This window comes from Prionailurus viverrinus, chromosome E3 (assembly GCF_022837055.1).
Source record: "Prionailurus viverrinus isolate Anna chromosome E3, UM_Priviv_1.0, whole genome shotgun sequence".
In the NCBI taxonomy this organism is placed as follows: Eukaryota; Metazoa; Chordata; class Mammalia; order Carnivora; family Felidae; genus Prionailurus; species Prionailurus viverrinus.
In genome coordinates this window covers 36,720,903-36,745,171 of record NC_062576.1, presented here as the reverse complement: position 1 = coordinate 36,745,171, position 24,269 = coordinate 36,720,903, and the positions used below count along the sequence as shown (strand labels likewise).

The following is a 24,269-nucleotide window of genomic DNA, read 5'->3' as shown; positions in this document are numbered from 1 at the left end:
GGAGGATCTTCCCCTAGGCACCATACACCTGACAAAGGGAGTCCCAAGGCTGGCAAGGGATGCTTGCAGTGCAGGGGAAGAGACTGTTACTTCGAATCACAATGTCTGAGAGGCCTCCCTTTGTAAGCCTGTTGCTCATCCCTGTATAGTTTCTCTTTCAATGACAAAGAGCAGTAGAACTAGTGAGAGGGTGGATAATACCCAAAAGGGAGTTGGTTGGGAAGGGATGATCCCCTGTGCAGTAGCTTCCCCTGTGTTGTGAGAGCCATGATGGTGTCACGGCACAGCTAAGCTCCTCTCTTGTAAAAGCACATCAGTGCCTCTGTGAAGTCACCCAAGATTCTTCTCTGAAACCAAGCTGCTCTGGGCTGCCACAAGCAGGTGATGTTTAGTTAGAATAGGAATATTCTCTTTGACAGCGAATATTGCATAATCGCCATTTAGATCAGGGTTCAGGTTGTAGTTTCTCTGTGGGACTTGCAAAAATACTTAACCTCTCTGAATATCATGCTTTATCTGAAAATTAAAGATAATAATGCCCACAGCATGGGATACAATGAGAATTCAGGGGGATGCTCCATGCAGATTGTTTATCGCGGCACGTGGCACAAAGTGAGCGGGGCGGGGTGGGGGAGTGTTGCTATCGTTATGATTGTTATTCTCTTGCTATTTTTATTGTCTTTATGTACATTCACATATATATGTCCCTGTCTGTCTCCATTAGATACTTACTTCCTGAGTTCCTTCTCAGGAACTTTTCCTTGTTTCTCCGTCACTTTTCCTTGTTTCTCAAGACCTCACCTTGGCAGGAGGACTTCAATATGATTAAATAGGTGCAGCTCTTAGAACACCCACCATAGCTGTACCCCACACTCTCTTCCTATGTAATCTCATTTAATTGTTGTAAGAATCTACAAAGAATAATTTTCTTCCCGCCCCCTCTACCCCACACACAAGAGAATTGAGACCCAGAGATGTAAAGTAATTTACTCAAGGTCACACAACAAGGAAATACTGAAACTGGGGTTTGTATCCCAGTGGGGATGACTCCCATGGTTAAAGTTTTTCCTTTATGTCTACATTGATTTCTTAAAATGTTGTGATCTTTCCTCCAACTGACTTGTAAGAAGCTGGACACTTGGGTGGATAGGGAAGTTGGGCTTAAAGAAATACCTTTCAGGACAGGGTGGTTAGTGTTGCACCCCTGGGTCTCAGATTGATACCCTGGGGATGCCAGAGAATGTGGTTTCGTTCTGGAATTAGCCATTCACTCATCTATTCAGCAAATATTTATTGAGCCCCGGTTTTGTTCCAGGTGCTGGGTTAGGTACAGAGCATTCGGAATGGAACAAAACCCTCGGTGTCGGAGTCCTCATGAGTATTCAGTCATGGAGTTCAGCAGGAGAGGCAGATACTAATCAAATGGTGGTGTTTGCCATGCAGCTACAACTGATAAATGCAAGGAGAAGAAGCCTGTCCTAGATTTGCTGCAGAGAGGGATCCGGGAGGCAAAGGAAGCGATATTTGAGATGAGAGTTGAAACCACACAGGGCAGAAACCACATGGTGTGTGTGTGGCGGGGGGGGGGGGGGGGGGGGGGGGTGGATGGGGAGGGGGTCTGCTTTTTCTTCAAGCCTTGCTCCAGGAGCCTGGCGCCTTGCAGGTGACACTGAGCCCTCTCCGTTATCACTTTCCTTGAAGCAGCAAAGCTTCCTGTGTCAGATTTCTGCGGAGGTTGGTACTCTCTTTCCATCCTGAGTTTTTTATGTGAGGAGTTTCATGGTTTCTACATGGATAAGATCCTTTGGTCTCCTTAATCCCAAGTTTGTACCAGGCCAGCTCCAGACACTGATGGATTTGAGTAAACCCAGTTCATGTGAACTCATGAACACTTGCTGAAAAAGCCTCATTCCTTTTGATAGAAAGAACTCACTGGCCATTTCTGCCATGATGGGAAGGAGCATTTCTGTCTTCCAAACAATTTTGTGCAGTGCCAGTAATCAGCCAATGGTTTCTGTCCATTTCTGCTGGTCTTTTATGATTCAACCTAAGAATCTGTCTCCAGGAATTAAAAATCTTTCCTCTTCTGATTTAGTTTCCTCTAACCCCTGGTACCTCTAAGGAAACATCCCAGGCCACAGAAAATCCCCCCTTTAAATGGTGGAAATGTGAAGATTTCTGGGCTTGCAGTAGGATTGGTAAAGGAAACTATTTCAGGGAAGCTGCTTTGTGAAGGTGGTGGTCATACTTTCTCTCCTCGTGCTAGAAATGAGCTGCAGGGCACCACCAAAAAAGCCAGGCTAGGCAGCATCTTGTTTTTAGAAAAAATTATAGCTGTATCAAATATGGGCTGAAAGTATGATGTTTAGAGTCACACAGAACTAGATTTGGATGCTGGCTTTACTGATTATTCATGGTAATACCTGCTACAAATTCTTTCAGGTTTTTTAATGCCTACTTCATCATCATCAAAAGGGAAATAATGGATGTCATGCCCACAGGGGATTTTGTGCCCGGTACATGTTAGATGCTTAGTATCGAATAGTGATCATAACAGTTGTGATTTTTATTATTTATACATTTATTTATTTATTTAGATCTTGGTGAATCTCTGTGGGAATCTGTGTAAGCCTCAGATATCCAGGGGTGGCAATCTTTTTCTATAAAGGGCCAAGTAGTAAATATTTTAGGGTCTGTAAGGCATAAAGTCTGACAACTACTCAGCTCTGTTGTGTTAGCATGAACATGGCCACAGATAATACATAGTTGAATGAATGTGGCCATGTCTCGATAAAACTTTATTTACAAAAACAGGCCAGGTGTTGAATTTGATCTATGGCAAGCTTTATCAGCACAGTTGCCTGGGTTCGAACCTATGTGTGGTCCTGCATAGGTCTTATGTGAATAACTTGGTCACCAAAACATGTGTTGTAAGTGGTAGAAAACCACTGAAGCTAGGCTAGCCGAAAGCACACTTTCTTAGAAAGACACACTGGTATTTCACGTTCATCCTCTGTGTGGAATGTTCAGCAGGACATCAGGAGTGGTGGAATAAGAAATATGAATGCTTTTGGAACCCAGGTGCCAAGCTCTGCACACTGTGTCCCTTCCACTGTGTGGGCTCTTCTGCTTCTCTCTGTATTGACTCCATTTACCCTGCTTTCCACAGATGGACTTGGTCTGCTGTGCCTTCTCCTTGACCGCTGTTACTAATTTCAGAACGTGCCCTAGGTCCTCATTCTGCATCACTGTGCAGATGCCATGCCTACAAGCTGACATAGTGACACATTGTTTTCATGTCCCCATTGTAGATTCCTAAGATAGGGCCCCTAATGTTCATCCAAGGGTCAGATATCTCTGCTTTGTATCATCTGTCCAGGGGGAAACAAGGTATGAGCAAGACCAGGTGCATTCCTGGGCAGGCACCATTCTTAGAAAAAGGGATGTGGAATATAGAGGCACACCAAAACCATGCTCTCCTTCATTTCTCCTAACACAGAACTTTGCTCAGTACTGTCTCCAAGTGACGCTGTTTGACTCAACACCATATTTCAAGTGCCCAATGTGGACCTGGCTATAGGGTGATCTCTCTGCTTGTATAGGAAGAAATTGATGGTATTTCCCACCTAAAAGAACATCTTTCTTTCCTCTCACTCTACACCCAAAAAGTTTTAATGTTATTTAAATTAAAATAATCAGGTCTCAGGTATATTTACTTTCACAGAGTTGTTATTGTATGCTTTGATTTTGATGTCCTGTCTCATGAACTTGGTAAAAATAATAATAATAGTAATAATAATAATAATAATAATAATACATCTTGAAATTTCCCTAGAGTTCAGCTTCCCTTTTTATACTGGGTGTAACTAAAGTTTGGAACGGAATAAAAAGAATTGCCTTACACATACCCTGTTATCTCTGGCAGGTTCAAATACAGTTTCTCCAAGAAGGCTGTGGTACCTTTGTTCTTTCTAGCCTTGAATCTGAGAGTCTCAGGATTTCTTTGGAGTACACATAGCAGCGTCTTTTTGACAGACAGTGCAAATTAAAAGATCCAGTGCGGCCTGGGAACCAGGGACCCAAACTTGCCCCTTGGGTTTTCATTTACAGTTAGGCACTGCAGACACAATTATTGCTGACAGGGAAGCAGAGGCTGGTGGCAGAGTGCGTGTGACGGGAGGCTCATGCCAACCTGTAATTGGGAGGATTATTTTTAATCAGAACATACCCTACAGCCCAAACATTAGAAATCTCCTGTAAGGCCAAGACAGGAAATTAAACACACCAACAATAAGCTTCAAAGGGGGGGTGGCATGTGGGGTGTAATATCGTTAGTCTTTCGAAGGTCCCTGGAGCTTTAAGTAGAAGTTTGCTTCCCTAGGGAGGGAGACTGGGAAAAAGCTTCCCATGGAGAAGTCACAGATACTGTACCTGAGTCCTTACTGGACAGGTGGGTACAGCCAAATTAAATGCAGCAGGCAGGCTAATTGATGTTTATTGCATTTAGGCAGTATAACAAGTCAAATATAAGCCTTGGAGTAGCAGCTACAGTTATATTTCATCATTAAGGGAAGAGCTTCATTAGTTCTTTATTTTCAGAAATCTTACTGAGCACCTACTTTGTGCCAAGTGTTGTGTTGGCCATTGGTATGCCTTGGCTCTGGTCTTGCCATCATCTGGATAATCTTACACTTTGGCAAAATTTTGCAAAACATATTAAGCCTTTTTTTTTATTGGAATGACTGTTGTTGACCAAGTAGGCATCATTCTCGGGCATTTATTGAGTAGCACTGCCAGGTAATTGCATCGTGTACTCCTCACACCAACCCTCTCAGGAGGGCATTATTACACCCAATTGATAGAGAAGAAAACTGAGGCTCAGAGATGTCAAGCAGCTTGCCCAAAGTTACATAGCTTAATGAATGGGAGAATTAATTTGAACCCAATTCTCTGTCCAAAATCCATAGAGTACTGTCACTCATAAATAAGGTAAAACACAGCCTAGGGCTTTAAGGTGCTGAGGAATGTAAATCCGTTGGCGAGGACAACATAGAGACCATTGTCTATGAGTAATGAGTGCTCAGAATCACTAATGGAATTCTAAGACTGAGGAAGAGGGACCTCTTTATTGTGCCTGGCAAGGGCTCCCCAAGGACATGAAGAATAGGTACGTGTTTACCTGGCAGACAGAGACGGAACAGAATCCCAGGTATGGGACCAGATAGTGATATTAGAGGGCATGGAGCATTCAGTTTTAGTTTAGAACTACTATCTCAGATTTTGTTCTTGTTCAGCACAGTCACTTACATTTAATAAATACAAGGGGAAAAAAGAGAATGTTTTGGGAATACTCAATGCACAGACCAGGCATCTGAAGGGATGGGGTGGGACGCTAAAAGATGATATAGGAGAATCAACTTTCAAAGTATCTCTTGCCGCCCTTGCTGTGTAGAATGCTTATGTGTGATCACAATGGGAGATGGTCTTTAACCTATGGCTCTCCCTAGGAAATAAACCACACATGGACAGTAAAATTACATATCAGTTCTCAGTCTAGAGCTCAGGGTGCCTAGATCCTAGAACAAATCCAGGGGTATACTGAATTGTTTGCATGACCAAGTGTGGTTGGTCTGATCATCCACCTGTAGTAGCTGCCATTGGTCAGCAGGCTCTTGTTACATGGCTGAGAGTCACTGGATTCCCTTGGAGAGGGTCTCTATCTCCAACCTAAGGAAACTTCATTGTACTCCCCATCTTGATTTATTCTCCTCCCGTCCCAGATATGGTCAGTTGTAGCTTCTCCATGCCCATCATTGCCAAATTACACATAAAAAGCCCATATGATACTGGCTGCATTAGTCTGTGGTTGATGTGGCCTGAGACCCCTTTTTAGGACAGTTAAACTTCAGACACCTGAGTAAGGTTAGAGAGTGTGTACCCACTCACAATCACTGATTAAGATACAGCTTCCTAACCTGAATGAAGGGTTGGTAGAGAATCCCCCTAGTTAGGTGAGATGCCACCCTTTGAGACCAATGTCTTACATGTACCTCTTTTGTTGAAAGTTAATAGAAGCATACTCAAAGTAGCTCACAGAATGTGGATATTTATCCCCCAGCATAGGAGTGAGTCTCAGCCCCACCCAGAAATCCCCCTCCCATGGCCTTTCCAGTCTTGCCTATTCTTCTCTCAAATCAATTTTTCTTGCTCCAGAGCCTGGCTTATTCTCTTCTTCTCAGTGAATACATGGCAGAGAATGGTGACCCCACAATTACTGAGTTCTCAGTTTTAGGAACTAGCAAAAACTGAAGAGTACCTTCCACATTCCTGGGAGAAAATTGAACTGAGATCAGGCGAGGTTTCATTACTACTGAACACAGCCCTAATGGAACCAGGATCATATACTTCAGACATGACTTCCAGATCTGTGCTAGGCAGAGATGGGGTAGAGGGAAGGAAATAACTCAGAAAATCTGTGTAGTCAGCCAAAGCCTGTGTAAAGTTAGCAAAACAGTGAGGAAACCTTCTTTCCATCCCTCCTCCCTTCCACCTATCCTTCCTTTGGCAACTATATGTTGAATACCTTCATATTCACAACAGTGTGGTTAGAGCTGGTGTCAAAATGGTGAGTGAGATAGACATAGTCCCTGCCCTCATACAGTTAACATAGTGGAGACAGCCAGACATCAGTTAAATCATTTGTGCCTGAGTGTTAAGTGATAGCCATGCTATGTGCTATGAGGAAGGGCTCTTGAGACCATGTAGTAGGGGTTTCCATAAGAAAGTAATGATGAATGGGAGTTAGTGGGTGTTAAAAGCATCCCAGGTCAAAGATGCAGCATGTACAGTATCCCCATGGCAGGTGGCAAATCACGTATGATCCAGAACTAGAAGGTCCCCAGGGCTGGTACACTAGGGGTCCAGAGGGAGGGTGTGCCTGCTCACTAATAAATAAATAAAGCTGGAGTGTGGCCAGAAGCACACCATGCAGGATGTCAGGCTATGTCACAAGGTATAGGCTTTGTCCTGAATGGAATGGGAAGCCATCAGTGCAGGGTTTAAATAGTCAAGCAATATAGTCACAGTCACATTCCGTAAAGATTGCTGTGCCAGCTCTTTGGAGGAATTAGAGGTGAAAGCCTGAAGACAGAAGGCGATCTCTGCAGCCTATTGCCGTCGTCCAAGTGGGGAAATCCTCAAGCAGTCTGTGGCAGTCTGTGGGAGTGGAAACACTCCAGTACCAGCCCGATTTACCGAATGAGAGAGTTAAACTGCACGCTGCCTACCCAGGGGTCATCAACTCCAGTGTTTTGGAAGTAATTGGCTCGCTATTTTTTGCGTCTGTTTGGACAAAGTGCAGAGGTGAGGGCAGCTAATGCAGGAAGCGAGCATTCACCTCTGTTCTGCCTGACTTTGTTCTGATGTCCTTTAAAATTTTGTTCACTTGCAGCCCTTTGGCTCCAGCCTTGGTCTCAGTATGATGAGAATTCCACCCAATTCCTCTGGGACCCAAGATTCTCCCTGGTCACAAATTGCTCTTAAGGTAGTTTGCAAGAGTAATTGCAAACTCAGGACAATCTTAGTTGGTTTTTGTTTTGTTTTGGTTTGAACATATACAGCTCCTCTGGAACTCTAGAGAGCATCTTAGATTTTTCTCACTGTCTGGTGCCATTGCTGCTAATGACCATTTCTATTCTCACCTTGTAACAATGGTTCTTAGCCTTTGTTTGCTTTTATAAAACAATCTGCCTGGAGAATTTGGTGGATTCTTATTAGTAAGGGGGGTGGTTATAAAATTCATTTCAACTGCAGGTTGGGTTAAAAACAGATCTAAAGGTGTGGGCATGAAGCTGATGTGGATGAGAAGTTAATATTATCATCTGGGTACCAAATATGGGAACACCAGTGATGGCTGTTTTGCTTAGGGAGAACCTCTCTCTGGAATAAATTTCAGTGCCCTTCCTTGGAGCTATACCACTTTGGTTCAATGAGGAATCACTGCTGATTCCGTCCAGTGTAGTGAGCCGCTGCTAAGTGGCTGGGCACTGTGCCAGACAATGAGGCCACCAAATATCAGTAAAACATTGTCCTTGGCCTCCAGGAGCTCACAGCCAGAGCAGGCCAGCTCTACAGTGGGTTAGAGTGTGTGATTCTTGTTCAGATAGAAGGGTGTGTGAAAGATCACAGAGCCCCTGGAAAAAATTCAGTCCAGCTGGACAGGTCAATGAAAGTTGCAGAGAGAAGTTCACACTTGGGTGGACATTGAAGAACAAGTTGAAATTGAGCCAGGATTAGGGCAGTTGAGGAAGAAAGATGTGACCAAAGGCCTACAGGTATAACGATGCCTTCTGTCTTTAAGGCATCAGTTTAGCTGGATCCTAGAGTATGTAAGCGACTATGTGAAGGGAAGGAAGAAGTACCAGAGAGAGTTGCCCAAGAGTTAGGAAGTGGAACCTGACAAAAGAAGCCATCATTATTTTTAATAAATAAGAAGACACATGTAGATTTTGATACAAAGTCTGGATATACTATGGGTTCAATAAAACTATTGCAACTGCTATTGTTTCTATTACTATTATCATCATTAATATTTTTTTACTAGGACACAGATAATTCTCCAGCTGAGGCATACTATGAATTTATAGAAGATAATTATATACTTTGACTATTCATTTCCTAAATTTTCTGCCTCCTTTTCCCAAATCATATTCTATCACTTCATGTGGTTACATTCTTCTCATCATGAAGATCTCATTTCCATTGCTGCTTCCTTGGCAAAGTCTTCCCCACCATCCCTGACCGAGATCTGACTTTCCCCCTGGACTGTAGGCACCAAGAGGATAGTGCTTGACATAAAGAGGGGCTTGATAAATAATAATAAACTTTCATACAAACCTCCAGTTATAAAATGAATGTCATGGGATAAAAAGTACATTGTAGGGAATATAGTCAAAAGTATTATAATAACTTTTTATGGTGACAGGTGGTAACTAAACTTATTGTGGTGAGCATTTTATAATTGTCAAATCACTATGTTGTATACCTGAAACTAATAAAATATTGTATTTCAACTATACTTCAATAATAATAATAATAACAATAATAATAATAAACAACTTTTATATGGCATTGACTTTGTGCCATGCATAATACTAAATAAGTGCCTTACAAATACTAACTTCTAATACCTCAATCTGTTGAGATAGGCACTATATGATTCTCATTTTATAGTTGAAGAAGTTGAGACAAAGAAAAGTTAAGTGACTTGATCAAGGTCACAAAGCTGGTAGGTAGCAGAGTCATGGATGATTGGGATGGATGGATGGATGAACGGAAGGAAAGAAGAAAGGACAGATAAATGACCACTGTTACCACCATCCTTACAACTTCACAGCTGTGTATACTTTCAGGCTTCTCCAGATGCAAATCTCTCTTTCCGCTATTTTAGAACCACTCTCTATTTTCAGACGCTCTAATTTATCAACACCAGTGGGCTCACCAAATATGAAGATTGGAAAAAAAAACCTCCATCATATTAAGCTATTAAGAGGGGCACCTGGGTGGCTCAGTTGGTTAAGTGTCCGACTTTTGGCTCAGTTGGGTAAGCGTCCGACTTCGGCTCAGGTCGTGATCTCATGGTTCATGAGTTTGAGTCCCGCATTGGTCACTGTGCTGATGCTCAGAGCCTTGGAGCCTGCTTCAAATTCTCTATCTCCCTTTCTGTCTCTGCCCTTCCTCCGGTCATGTTCTGTCTTTCTCTGTCCCTCAAATAAATGTTAAAAAAAATTTTTTTAAAGCTATTAAGAACGGGAGAATATTTTCCAAACATATATCTGTGAATACTGTTTATAATTAAACTCTGAAACTTGTGAGTTCCATTGAATCTGAGCACACACTGTGTCACTACTCGAGAGAAATAATAGAACACTAGAACAGGTTCTAGAATCCTGCAAACCAATCCCACCTCTGCTACTCCCATGACCCCAGAGTGGGAACGGGTCAGAATCAACTCTCTTGAGTATAGGGTGCCATGTAACTCTCTTATATCTATTAGTAAGTCTTTGTGATTAGAGATGACCTCTCCCCCAACCCACTGAATTACATGAGATTATAATGGCCATCTGCAGTTTGAGTGATATTTGGTTTTGATATTTAAATATTAATGGACATGGATCTTGTTCCTTCTGATTGGGAGATGATAGCCATGTTTCTGAAATTGATTATTGATAGGACACCTTGTATCACAGTCACTTTGAGTGTTAGCCATCATGGGATTGACCATTATAGAATCCTAGAGTTCTAGAGTTGAAAAGAGAGTTTATCTCTTTTTGCCTAACTCCAGGCAATAATATCTCTGAAAAATTGGCCTCTCATCTTTCCTTGAACACATCCTATAGCATAGAGCTCACTGTAGAAGGCATGTGCATAGCAAACCTGTTGTAAACTTGGTATCCAATTGCCCAGTTCAAATCCAGGCTCTGCTACCTTAATGCATACTTTGTGCAAGTATGACTTACTTGAACTGTCTGAGCCTTGGTTTCCTCTTCTGAAACAGAGAAAATAGTAATACCTTCCTAATCGGAGTGTGAAAGAATTAAATGAAAATATATTGAAAGACTTGATCTTAATCCTTTTCATCATCACTACCATCATCATTGTAAAATACACTGTTTCATCAAAAGCCTATTTTAGAGGTTAGCCAGATAGGACGATGACAAGACAGGTTAAGGCACAATACGAGAGTACGTTCCTTGATACTCAAGTCTCCCCCTCTCTTCTTCCCTAGGAAACTGCTCAAAGAACTCATGCCAGTGGGACTTACAGCTTCCTTGATCGGGCTCAGCATTCAGTAAGTGTGACCGCTTTTGAACCTTCATTACATAAATACATCTATTTCTTTGATCGTGTTTGCGATGAAAAGCTCTCTTCTGCAGGCCTGAAGTTCCCACAAACACTGTGCTGCCTGCCTGTGTCTTTCTTTTCTGCTCTACTGCATTGGATTCAGAGGTGAGAGGATGGTGTGCCAGGCAGAACCCCCACAAGGAACACAGGAAATGTTTGTGCGCATTGGGGGATTAACCCTACCACTGCTGGCTGGAGGTTAAATTAAAATGTGCTTTTCTCGTCTATTTGTTCCCTAAGCTTTTCTCATTAGGAGATATCTTGTCCCTCTCTCCCAGCTGCATGACCCTGCAAAGTAGAAAGAAATGCCAGCAAAAACAGATCAGTAAGTGAGACCACATATTTCTTGAGGCATTTAAGAACAATTCATTTTGTACCAGAATACAATTCCTACTATATAAAAATTACTGCAGAAAAAGAAATTCTGTACTTTTAAGATGCTGGGGTACATTTCAGAAATTTCATTTGTTTTTAGCAAGTAAGCACTTTCTGCCGTCTGCCGTTCTCATTGTGCACAAGGACTTTATTTCTGGTGAAGCCAGCAGTATTTTCTCCAGTTTCCCCGACTCCTTTTTTATGAGATGCTAGCTTTTGAGGTGTTGGTGTTGGTGTTGGTGCACGGGACATCAGCTCTCCTCTGCAGTAGTTCTGCTGGCGAAGAACAATCTGTCATAATTTAACCACAAATATCAAAGTTTTAAAAGGCTAACTAAAGGAAATATTTAGTTTTTTCAAAATGCAGCTTCTTTGGTAAGGTTTCAGAATTTTACAAAAAATACATTCTACTTCTGAGATGGGTGGTGTATAATTTGATACATCAAATATCATAAAGGGGCAGGTGGAATCAGAGACTGTGGGACTCCAGGCCTGGAAGAGGCTGATCAAAGGGAGTTCTTTTGCCCTCAGTGGTAACGCATGACTCCCCTTTTTGCTACGGAATTTGCATATGTGAATGATAGAAGGAGGAGGAGGCAGAAAGAAAGAAAAAGATGGTGTATTTGCTGTTTGTAATATCAGAGTGACTCACTGTGACCCTGATCAGCTAAAGCTTGTATCACACAGGAGATTAGACCCACAGCTTTTGTTCCTAATAATAAAGGAAATTTCGTGTCTAATTCCCTACATGCCACATCTATCTTTCATTGCCTTTGAAGTTCAGGCTACAGCGTTTTCTGAAAACTGCAAGGTTTTGTAAGTGGAAAGGAGAGGCTGTTTGGCATGAAGTCTGTTTGGTGTAAAGTTAAATATGCATCTTTATCTTCTTCTGTTTCAAGCAATATCCTTGCTTCCCTTCTTTGTGGTGCTGGAGCAGGCAAGGTAGAGATGGAAGAGGAAGGTTTCAGGATGTGTTTTCAGATTATGTGTGACCCTCCCGCCTTTCTCTCTACCTTCTCAACATGATACAAATTACTGCTTCTCAGAAAGGAATTCATGTTCCATCCCTGGATTGGGGCTGAAATTTCTAACCTAGGGGAGGCTCTGGTCCCCGAGATAATTAGTACAGCGTTGTAAGGAGCTCATGTTAATTTGTCTTTGGGTATGGTATTTCCATATCTACGATTGCAGTCTAAAGAGAAAAAAAAATTATTAATTTGCTGCTCTACACCAGTGTGTAGATATCTGATAATTTAAGAAAAAATAAAAAAGGAAGAAATGGAAAAACTCCTCACTGGGGATATTTAGAGCAGCTGCCCAATTTCTGTGTATCTAATAGATTTCGATGCTTACCTTGTGGTCCTAGCTTCCCTGGAGCAGTGAACCTCAATCAACATCTGGGGCCAAGGGGTCACGTCCCCTACAACAGAGATCGAGTTCTGGGAGGTTGCTTCATGGTCAAGAAAATAGATGGCCTGACATCTACATTGGCTGTGTGTCTGGGTGTTGGGTTCGCCTCACCAGTAACATTGCTGCTTAGGAAACTGCCCCTCATGGGATTTTACTGGAAGCAACAGTCCTGGTTTTAGAATTTGCACACATCTAACGTTGTGCCTGCACTGATGTGACTATCCTATGGTGGTCTGAGTTAGGGTTTTGAGGTCTCTGTTGGCTTTAGAAAATCAATGTTCATTTACTACTTCCAAAGTCTGGTTATCTTTCATTGTTTATTCTTTTCCAGGATGTTCCATTTGCATTGGTGCCCTTTGGCACAGATTGGCTGTTGTATATGATACAGAGCTGTTTTGCACATTCTGATGTCTTTGTAGGATTGTAGGTCTCCACATCCCTTTGTGATCTGTATACACAAAGGAGAGCCACAGCAGGCTGGTGGTTGTAGGGTCACTGGTTGAACTTCAGCTTCAGAGTAATTTCTTAGAAGTTTTTATTATGTATTTATTTATTTAAAAGTTAATTTATTTATTTTTAGAGAGAGAAACAGAGAGAGGGAGAATCCCAAGCAAGCTCCATGCTATCAGCATGAAGTCTTACATGGGGCTTGATCCCACAAACTGTGGGTTAATGACCTGAGCTGAAGTCAAGAGTCAGACACTTAACCGACTGAACCACCCAGGTGCCCCTAATTTCCTACAAACTTTAAATTTAAGTTCCAGTGGAAGCCTTCCTTAGATCTCTATTTCCTGCCAGATTATACTTCCCTTGGCACGCTATGTCAGAAGTTTAATTAATTAACCAAAAATTAATTTAATGTTTTCCTTTTGTCCAGTGCTATCCAAAAGAACTCTATGTCATGGTAGGAATCTTCTTTATCTTTGCTGTCCAGTATGGTAACCAGTAGCCAGATATGACCACTGAGCGCTGGAAATGTGGCTATTGTAACCAAGGAACTAAGTTTATCATTTTGTTTATTTTTAGTTATTTTAAATTTAAACAGTGTCATGTGGCTAGTAATAATCTATCACATTGGATGGGGCAGCTCGAGACTGGAGGCCCTGTCAGTACAGGGGGCCAGTTCTGAAATTTGTATCCTTGCATTCATGCTGATACTTAGCTGATAAATACCAGTGTGGACATTGGTTGGTGAACTGCTGCTGTCCCCAGGCCCCTAAGCACCTTTATTCCCTGCGATTCCATGTGCATTATGCCCGTACATGAACCCTTGATCCTGAACAAAAGAGTTAATGACCCTCAAATGTCATACAATGTGTTTGTTCTCACTGGTTGGTGTCTGTCATACACTGGTTATTAGAGCATATAACCTCTGATTATAGCCACAACATCTACTGAAGTATTGTCTGTAATAGGTAATCAGTACTTGCTGGACATAGCTATGGGTGAGCACATGGGGGGATGAATAGATGGATGGACACATCTCACCTTCTGATGGAGCGTTATGTAAGTGGGAGAAACAGAATTGAGTCTAGACAGTAGACCCATCTGGATCTCCATGATGGCTGCCTTTTGCCTTATACTTCCTACTCTGATTCTTGTTTAAAGCTCTGACTTCTGCTTTGTCAAGGCCTAGATAGGCCTAGAGCAACAGACTCCAAATCTGTGACTGAATTCCAGTGTCCTGTGCAGCACAAATTGCTGTACATCTTCACTTACTTCTTTTTTTTTTTTAAATGTTTTTTAATGTTTATTTTATTTTTTGAGAGAGAGAGAGAGAGAGAGAGAGAGAGAAAGAGTGTGAGTAGGGGAGGGGCAGAGAGAGAGAGGGAGACACAGAATCCGAAGCAGGCTCCAGGCTCCAAGCCATCAGCACAGAGTCCGTTGTGGGGTGGAACTCACAAGCTGTGAGATCATGACCTGAGCTGAAGTCAGATGCTCAACGGACCGAGCTACCCATGTGCCTCACATCTTCACTTACTTCTGCTGTCACTTTGGGCTCCAAATGCTTAACACTGACATCAGACCACACCCTATGCTCTCCCCTCTGGATGCTACTCTGTCCCCAGGTACCCCAGTCCCAAGCTTCAGTCACCACCGATTTTGTCTTGCTCTTCACCCACCACCAGAGGAGTGAGGCTTTGATATGGACCTTCTGGAACCCCTAATTCCATTCCCTCTTTTGGCATATCACTCTAGGTGCTACTTCCTCAAGTGGCTGTGGTTTAATGCCCAAAGCCACCATCCTCTGGACTCCATCCTACATGTTGGAGGACTACTGTTCCCCAAGCATGAATATTATCTAGTTACTTGTTCAGTTAGCTAAGTTTGTCTCTAACATTCTTCCTTCTCTTTGAGAATCCCTAGATAACATATTTCCACCAAGCATGTTGATCTCTTGACTTGCAAATGTGTTTACTTCCTGACTTCAAAATTTGTCACCTGTGGTCTTACCAGCCAGAGTAACCCTTCCTTATTCTTATTGTACACTTTGGTATATAGCTCAGTTAAGACCCTCCTGTTGAATATGTGTACTTTAATTCCTTGATTCCCCTTGTAGGGTAAAGAAAATACTAAGCCTGTTTTCATTGTAGACGTGTGACCCCGTGATATTTTTAGAATCTGGACTAGGTGGAGCAAGCAAAGAGTAGAACAGCCTAAGGGTGAACTGGAAAAGAAAGAGTAATGATTATCTTCAGGAAGTGGTTAAAAGTCAGCATGTTGGCTAGAAATGGGGTGGTCAGCCTTCAGCTGAATACAGGAGGGAGAGGAAGCAAGAGCATGAGCAATGTAAGAACATTAATTTAAATGATGGCCAGGCCTGGGGTGGGTTTCGTGCCAGTTGATTTAGAGTCTCATGGTGTAGAGGGCACACCAAAAGATACTCTCTTCTGACCTTACCATGTGCTCTGACACTTGACCACCCACCACCACACATCCATATTCACACATTCCATCTGTGTATCTCTTGTCTGTCATAAGCTGCTGCATAGCCAACTCGGTAAAATCCTTCCTGTTCCTCCTCGCTTCCCTCTTCTACAAAGGGAATAAGGAACTTGGGATCTTTTTGATTTAATGAGTATATGAGACTGTGAAGCAAGAGAGTATAGGTAGATAAATAAAAAAAGAAAAACAATTTTCTTTCACTCCCTTATTGTTAGAACAGAGGAAGATTAAAAAAAATGAAAGTTACAAGGAAACTGTGTATGATTATTGGATTTCAGGACCATGGATAAAAAATAGAGAAGCCCTGGGGCTCCTGGGTGGTTCAGTTAGTTAAATGTCTGAATCTTGATTTCGGCTCATGTCATGATCTCACATTTCAGGTTTATGAGTTCAAGCATTGGGCTCTATGTTGATGGTGCAGAACCTGCTTGGGGTTCCCTCTCTCTGCCCCTTCCCTACTTGTTCTCTCTCTTTCTCTCTACAAAATAAATAAACTTTTTTAAAAGAGAGAGAGAGAGAGAGAGAGAGAGAGAGAGAGAGAGAGAGAGAGAAGGGGCACCTGGGTGGCTCAGTCTGTTAAGGGTCTGACTCTAGATTTTGGCTCAGGTCATGATCTCACAGTTTATGGGATCGAGCCCCATGTTGGGCTTCTGTGCTGACAGCATGTGGAGCCTACTTGGGATTCTCTCTCTCCTTCTGTCTCTATCCCTCCCTTGCTTGTGTTCTCTAAACAAACAAACAAACAAACCAACAAACAAACAAACTTTAAAAAAAAAGAGCCTGAAGTCGCACCCACTATCTGCCTCGTTATTCTCCATCATTTCACCCAGCTCAAGTATTACAAAGCACTCCTTACATGCTCTAATTATTGTATTTATTGCTTCTGCATTTCCTGCCTCCTCCAGTTGTACTAGAGGATCTCTGAAGGCATGATGTGTCTCTGTCTTGCTTACCACTCTATCCCTGACACCCGCAAAAGTGGCAAGTGCACATAGACAAAGAATTAATTCTTTTTCTTTTTTAGTTTATTTATTTTCAGAGACAGAGTGTGAGCGAGTAGGGGAGAGGCAGAGGGAAAGAAAGAGAGAATCCCAAAGCAGGCTCTGCACTGTCAGCACAGAGCCCGATGGGGGGCTTGAACCCACAAACCATGAGATCATGAGCCAAAGTCAGACTCTTAAGTGACTGAGCCACCCAGGAGCCCTGAGACAATGATTTCTTGAGTTGCATCGATTATTGCTGTGAAAGACGATCACTTTTTGCATTTTGAAACCATTCTTTTGTCATTCATAACCCCTCACAGTCCTCCCTTACCATACTTTCCAATCTAGATCAATCTTTGAAAAATCAAGAGTCAGGCTAATGGCCTGACTTTATGACCACGTGATCCTTTTTTTTTAAGTTTATTTATTTATTTTGAAGTGGGGGAGGAGCAGAGAGAGAGACAGAGACAGAGAGAATCCCAAGCAGGCTCCATACTGTCAGCGTGGGTGACAGCATGGGTGTCCGTGTGGGGCCCAACCCAGGAACCATGAGATCATGACCTGAGCTGAAGTTGCATGTGTAACCAGCTGAGCCACCCAGGCGCCCCTTTGTGGAGTGACCACGTGATCCTTAACACATTGACCAATCTGACTTAGCTTTCTTTGTTAAATAATCATAATAACAGCAAGGAATTTAACTGGAATAGTGTGTAACTAAGACCCCTTCCGACTTGGAATTTAGTGAATAAACAAGAAAGACAGAAATGAGGCCACAGGAGAGAAGATTGAAGGGAAGTATCTGAGCCAGGCAGAGAGTGATGAGTTATGGCCAGCAGTGGCTCCTCCCAGCCCCCAACCTGTGGGCAAAAATGAACATATTGTCTTCTGGACAAGAAAGTGAGTATAATAAACTGACGTTGATACGGTTTGATCCACATCCGTTGGTTGCATTATAGGGTGAAAGGAAATGAAAGCACATCTGCTTGTGGCCTCTTCCGCTGGAGCACCTAAGAGTTGAAATCTCTCTTCACCCTGATTATTCATCACTTCCCAATAGAATGACCTAAGGAGAACAACAAAACAATGACTTGGGGTTTCTGCTAAATCCCTTCACTTAAGCTAAAGATTAGGTCTACTTGCTGTTTCTACCCTGCACTGTAATGTGAGGTTGTTCATCTGAGACACTAGTGAACCTGTAGCAACAGCTGGAAATTGCAAAGGACAAATAAAAACAAGAATGGCTGGTTAATAAGTTGTAGAAACAAGGAATTTGGTTTTTCTAAATGAAGGATGCTACAGATTTCTTTTTAGAAGCTCCACAGAAAAAAAGATAAACTTTCTCCTAGTGCTGACAGCCAGAATATATTTTTTTAAGCATGTGGCTAATTTCTTTAGAATTCAGGCAGTTATTTTCACAGATGAAGATTCTTGCCTCAGAAAGTGCCAACCCCAACTGTGTGCTGGGCATACAGTCAGAGGTAAATAAATGGTAACAATGAGAACTATTCAGAGCAATTACATAACTGAGAAATAATCTTCTGCTGGGCTGCCTGTGTATGCATGAGCTTTGGTGAATTCAGTCACTCATTGGACTTCAGTGTCTGTATTTAAGTAGGATAAATTATCTTGAAAAACTGTATTGTGGACCGTTCCAGCTCAGGGTGCCATGACATTGATATTTAAGTTAACATCCTTACCCTGGTAACGTTATCATTCATTCGTTCACTTACAAGTAAGTTTGGATAAATTATCATGTTGAATCTTTGCTGAGAGTGAGAACGTTAAAATGAATGGGGCCCCAAATTTATGGTAACGTTATAAAATAAAATTTAAAGTAAATAAAACAACCCAAGCTGTGTTGGTTATCATGGATTAGCCAGTCATAGACAGGAGTATATGTTGGGCTCAGAATCCAAGGATATATGATCAGACCCATCTCAGATGTAGGAGAGGTCCAAGAGTCATCCCTCTCACATGTAAATTCTTCTCCATATTCTCAGGTCAGGGTTTTCCTCTCAGAGCTGGCTGGCCTTCCTTACCCTTCCCTAAAGTACAGTGCCCTTGTGGGGTGCTTCCTCCCCCAGCAATGACCATTTACACTCCACAGGGCCAGACTCTCCCCACCAAGTCCATAAACCTGCACTCTGTGCAGAATCAATGCCCATTTACAGCTGCTAATGCATTAATAACAGAAACGTCCCTGGCCGTGACCTACCTGAGTCATTACACACTAATCATCGGAGGCAATTTCAAGCAGATTGACTAGTGATCGGTGTCCTCCTGGCGTCCAGGCAGGAGGACACACGGCTGCCTTCACAGCCCCTGAGCAGATGGTCTGAGAGCGTAATCGCACGCTACAGCCGGTGCGGGTCTGGCTCAGGAAGGGGAATCTCCATGTCTTGCATGCAAAGCTGTGCTCCCTCACCCAGGGCTCTGCTCCAAGTGCCCGCCTTTCATTTTAGAACAGAATCCAAACTCTCCTCTAAAGACATTGAGGAAACAAGGTTTACTTGTGCCTGAACTGTTCTAGCATGTGCTACTGCCCTGAGGCTGGTTTAATCCTTTTCCCACATTTCCACGCAATCCTTCTCCAGATATGTGCTCCAAAGCTGTCGTCATCATGGGCTTGTGATTTGGTGTTATCATTTCTGTTATAATTTCTTCCCTTGAGTTTTACCTTGGGCTTTCTTTTTTTGATCTTGCTCTAACATTCCCTACGATCATAATTCTAAGGGCTATACAGTGTATCATCAGGGTGATGTCTTGCTCCTTTACTATGGAATATCTAGGACATTTCTGCTCTTTTCACTAACACCATTATTACCAGAGTTAATCACTCAGGATCTGTAGAGTTTTGTTCCTTAGGGTAACTTACTAAAGATAAATACCCCTGAGAGGAATTGTACAGTCAAAGGATATAAGCATCTTTATGACTTTGGATGCGTATCGCTAAATCGCTTTTCAAAATGGACTGTGTTGATTTATAGCCTTTGTCTTTTGGGCTTTCTCCTCTTAGCCGCCTATGTTTTAGTTGCCTAGAATGAGGATTCAGACTAATTGGGGTTAGAAATTTGAATCACACAGACTCTTTACCTTCAAGGAACTCACAGAATAGAGGGAGAAGCCAGATTACAAAAATAATTGCTCTGTGAACTGTTAAAGCCTTAAGGAAGAAGGAACTTCAGAATCCATGGATTTTGGCACAAGACATTCTTTCTGAAACCATTGGAGTTCTGGAATCTCTCTCTTTGATGCTATTTCTTGACAAGAGTTTTGTGAGTTTGGAAATCAGGTGTCTGCTGGCTCTCAAGTCTTAGATACCATTGTTTTACCCGTAAATTCAGGTATAAGAACTTGTTAATCAGTCTATTTTTATGGACCATCCACTCCAGTACACATTGAAAAATTTTTTGGCAGAAGTTCACAAACGTTGTGCACTGCTAAAACAAATAAGCTGCGAGTCTTTGGGCCGTGTGCCCAATAAACCCAGTGGGTCACAGCTAGTAGTTCATTGAGATCATGATAAAGGAAGCTGGGGTCTTAGAAAAGCACAAGACATTAAGACAAAGAGAGATTCAAATCTTGGCTCCCTTTTTACCACTTCTGCAAACTTGGGAAATTTACTTAACCTTTCCCAGCCCCAATTTCCTGTTCTGTAATGAAGATGACCATGGCAACCCACAGGTTTCTTGTAAAGATTTTTAAAAAGAAAAAAAAACCCTCCTTTTTGCAGGCGGAGGATTGTTTTTGGGAAAAGCCCTTTGGGGTGGAAAGTGGGACTCTGAGAACATAACTTTGGCAGTGATTGATTCAGCAAAAGGTAGTAGCAAAAGTAAAACGCTCCGTTTTAGTTAGAGAAGACCTTGTTCTGCTTCTGGTGGGGAAGAAGAGAGGAGAGGGAGTAAGCATAAAGATCCAGCCTGATGGTAGCTGCGTGAAGGGCGGGGACCCAGAGGAAGCTCGGTTCTACAGTCAATAGAAAGGAAGCTGTTACTACAGTTCAGTTTGAAGCCCTCTTGCCTTGTTGTAACTTAACCCCTCTCTCTGCCCCATGCCCCTATCCCCACAAGAATAAAATTAACCTCTTCCTTCAAAACTGTTAAAATGTTTTCAAGAGTGAGCTTTTAATGGAAGTTCTGGGAAGTGCTAAGTGCCTGCCTAAGACCATGCAGTGGAAAACAGGTGTTGTCCTCTGCAGTTCTGAAGATAAACTGCTCATGTGTTGGAAATCTGCTCATGGGCCTGGCCATGGGCTAAGCATTTTGCGTGCATTCCCTTGTTTTATCCTCACAATGACCTAGTAAGATAGGTCTTGCTAATTACTGCTGTCTTACAGATGGGAAAGCTGGCCCTTGTGTGGATTGCTCAGAGTCAGATGGCTTGTAAGACTTGGAGCTGGGTTTCTGCTGTAGGGTCCACACCTCTGACTATTGCACTGACCTCTTTCTGTATGCCTGACCCTGGGTCAGAAGTGCCCATGGGAGTGTACATTTCATCAAGGAAATAGCGGCAAGGAATTTTGGCTTCACAGGGATTTGCGGAGGGTGATGTCTAAAAATCGCCTCTAATGTCTAGCTTGTCTTTATAAGTTTACTTCTCTAAAAAGTAGATTAAATGGATGACTGGTACGAATAAGGAGAAACAATTCTAGAGAGTTCTCATGCCACGTTCTCTTCTCTATGCGAGAAAGACTGCAACATTCTCCGTGGTTACCAGGGACTGTGTATCACACAAGATTCTTGTTAGTACAGGCAAAGTGGAGAGTCACTGAGAGCCACAGCCCTGAGTTTCCTGATGCTCAACATGCCTGTAGCCTCATGATCGTTTGACATTCCCTCAAGGTTTTCAGTGGGCTTTATCTGAAGTTTCATCCTGAGAAATAAAACAAAAAGCACAGATGAAGGACTAACAGGCAAAGAACTGAATTGTGCCTTTGAGATATATACATTATATAATATATATGTGTGTGTGTGTGCGTGTGTCTACATATATATGTGAGTTTTCACATTAATTTTAATACATATTTTAATAAGGAATTTTGGAGATGGGGTAGTAAAAGGATTGTAACTATTTCAGTCTAGAGTAAAAAAAAAAAAAAAAAAGACCTTATTATTCCGAGCACATGGTCCTGCCACTGCATGGTGCTGGCTGGCACAGATTGCAAGCTTCTTTTCGAAGGCGCACTCTGCACACGTTTGAAGAGCCTGCAGGTGCCACACCTGCACCAACCCTCACTGTGCTGAGCTCAAAGTCATCGGCAGTACTTGTCAAGCCCTCTATTCCCCCTGCGAGAGTTTTGATCAGGGATGTCGTCACAGGTGAGGAATCAGACCTGGCCTCCCATTCCCGTGACTCTCTCCCTCGTACCTTTTCTGTAGGAATTGCTCTCTCGCCGTATCAAGCAGGTGGCTGAGGCTTTCATTCACTCAACACACACACAAGAAATGCTCTTCTTTGCCAGGCGTGGTTCTAGCTGCTGGGGACACAGTGGGAAACAAGACAACAACCAAGTTGCCCAAGCCCATGGGCTTAAATTCTCTGACAGTTTCGCAAATAAATGTATAATTATAATCGTAGGCAGTACTGTGACATAAACACTCAGCGTGCTATGAGAGTCGTACAGAGTATAGTAATTTAATCTGGGTGATCCAAGAATTGCTATTAAAGTTGGGAAATTCTAGGGAAGAGTCTCTGGGCTGTGGCAAGACATTTGGGGCTTATGAAGAAGAAAAAGAAGGTGTGGTTAGAGCAGAGTGCTGGAACAGTGTTAAAAGAGCTGACAGGGAGAGATATTCATCAGAGGGCAGATTTTAGATTTTACCACAAGTGCCATGGGAAACCATCAAAGGATCAGAAAAAAATAAGAACCGTGATTATATTTATGTTTTTGAAAGTATTACTCTAGCTATTATACTGAAGAAGGTTTGGATGCAAGCCAAGTGGAAGCAAGAACAGTTAAGAGCTGTATTGAAGTAGTCTGGGAAGGCGGGATGATATTGGCTTGACATGGGATTGTAAGTATGGGGATGGAAAAAAGTTCAAGGATCTTATCTGTGTCTCCATCCATCCATCCACTGACCCACCTATCATATCATCCACCATCATCATCATCACCATCTCTTCAACATTGTGTAAAATCCAGTCATTTGCTCAATTCTTTACTGCATCAGTGGCCATCACCAGTATATTCTAAGTTCTGCAGAAATCGTGAAGGTGGTTTTGTTTTGTTTTTGTTTTTTGTTTTGTTTTTCTTTTTTGTCCTAGGAATGGCTAAATTGTTTCTTCTTCCCCTGTTAAAGTTTGCTTGGAGGTCGTCCTGTTGGCTTCTGCATTCCCCTATGCTGCTGTCACCAGTTTTACCTCAGATGACACCGTTTGCTTTTACATAAGTTTTCATGCATTGAAGTCTGACATTTTTAATAGTTCTGTCACCCGTGTTACAACTGGCTGCTGAAAAGATACGAGTGATGCCTGCAGGAGATGGGGCCATCTCAGCGGTTTGTGTAACACCAATGGGGTGTGAGGTAACAGGAAAATAATTAGTTTAGTTAGATGTAAATGGAAGACAAATGAAGACACCACTAATTTGTGGATGCCTGGGAGCTGGGGTGGCCTGCTTCGTTTAAGATTTAAGGAAGAATAATTGAATCAATAGCTATGAAAATGAAAGCCATATTAGGAGACTTTCATGCAACATATAAGGTGGGAAAAGCTAAATTCAATCAACGTGCATTTACTAAGTGCTTCTTACGTACCTGTCACTGTGTGAGGCATTTTAGCCAAACTAAAGAGGGTAAATAATTGCAAGACATAAATAAGGTTTTACACTCTCCGTGGGAAGTCCAGATTTCAGAACATATGAATGCTTCAAGCGTATATTAGAAAGACTGAGTAGCAGTTGTAAGCTACATTAATAGGCAATGCTCTTAGGGACAGCAGGAATAACATTGAATGTAAAACACATTAGTGACTCTGTGACTACGCTTAATTTACTTAACCTCTCTGAACATCAGTTCTCTCCTTTATAAAATGTCTGTCACAGCATAGATTGCCATTCCGTCTTCATATATGCACATGTACACATGTGAGTGCACCCACACACGGATGCTGGTCAGGGCTTCTCAGAGCTGCATTGGTGGTGTTGGGGCTGGATGGTAGCTGCAGAAAATGCTCTACACTATACTATTTTGGTGAATTAAATGGAACATTCCAGATGTTCAGAGAAGAGTAAGTCAGCATAAAGCATGTAATGGACTGGAACAGTATATCATTGTTGGAAAACATATGCCTACTTCTTTCTATACAATTGGAGAACATATGCAAGTCAGTATATTAGCTGCATCTTACCAAGTATGGACCATCTTAGTAGATATTAGTGTCATTTGAAACCATGCTAAAAGTATTCAGTGTATTTCATTATTGATCCCAATGCCATGCGTTGATATTCTCAAGATTCTAACATCTCTTTCCTAGGGTATGTTCTTGTATGTTGTGGTAAGCTTGTTTTCTGCATCCAACACTTCTCATTTGTTGGTTTGTTTTGTCTTAAGACTTCTCCATTTCTAGTCTGTTTTTTATTCACTGTCTTTTTGTTAATCTCCCTCTTTAACATCATAACTTCTCTCTTGGCTTGCATTATTTTATATCATATAT

The 24,269-nt window shown here is 42.2% G+C and overlaps 1 protein-coding gene across 4 annotated transcripts in view; it reads left to right on the top strand.

The window, feature by feature from the left end:
- The window catches only part of RBFOX1 (RNA binding fox-1 homolog 1), a 2,066,153-nt gene that overhangs the window by 847,187 nt on the left and 1,194,697 nt on the right, over nucleotides 1-24,269 (top strand). The window contains exons 1-2 of one of the 4 annotated variants that reach the window (XM_047839430.1): nucleotides 5,104-5,167; nucleotides 10,787-10,849. The gene's annotated coding sequence lies outside the window, so the exon portion shown is untranslated. Of the gene's footprint in view, nucleotides 1-5,103; nucleotides 5,210-10,005; nucleotides 10,054-10,786; nucleotides 10,850-24,269 lie in introns of those variants that run through there. The other 3 variants (XM_047839428.1, XM_047839431.1, XM_047839429.1) reach the window with 3 other exon arrangements.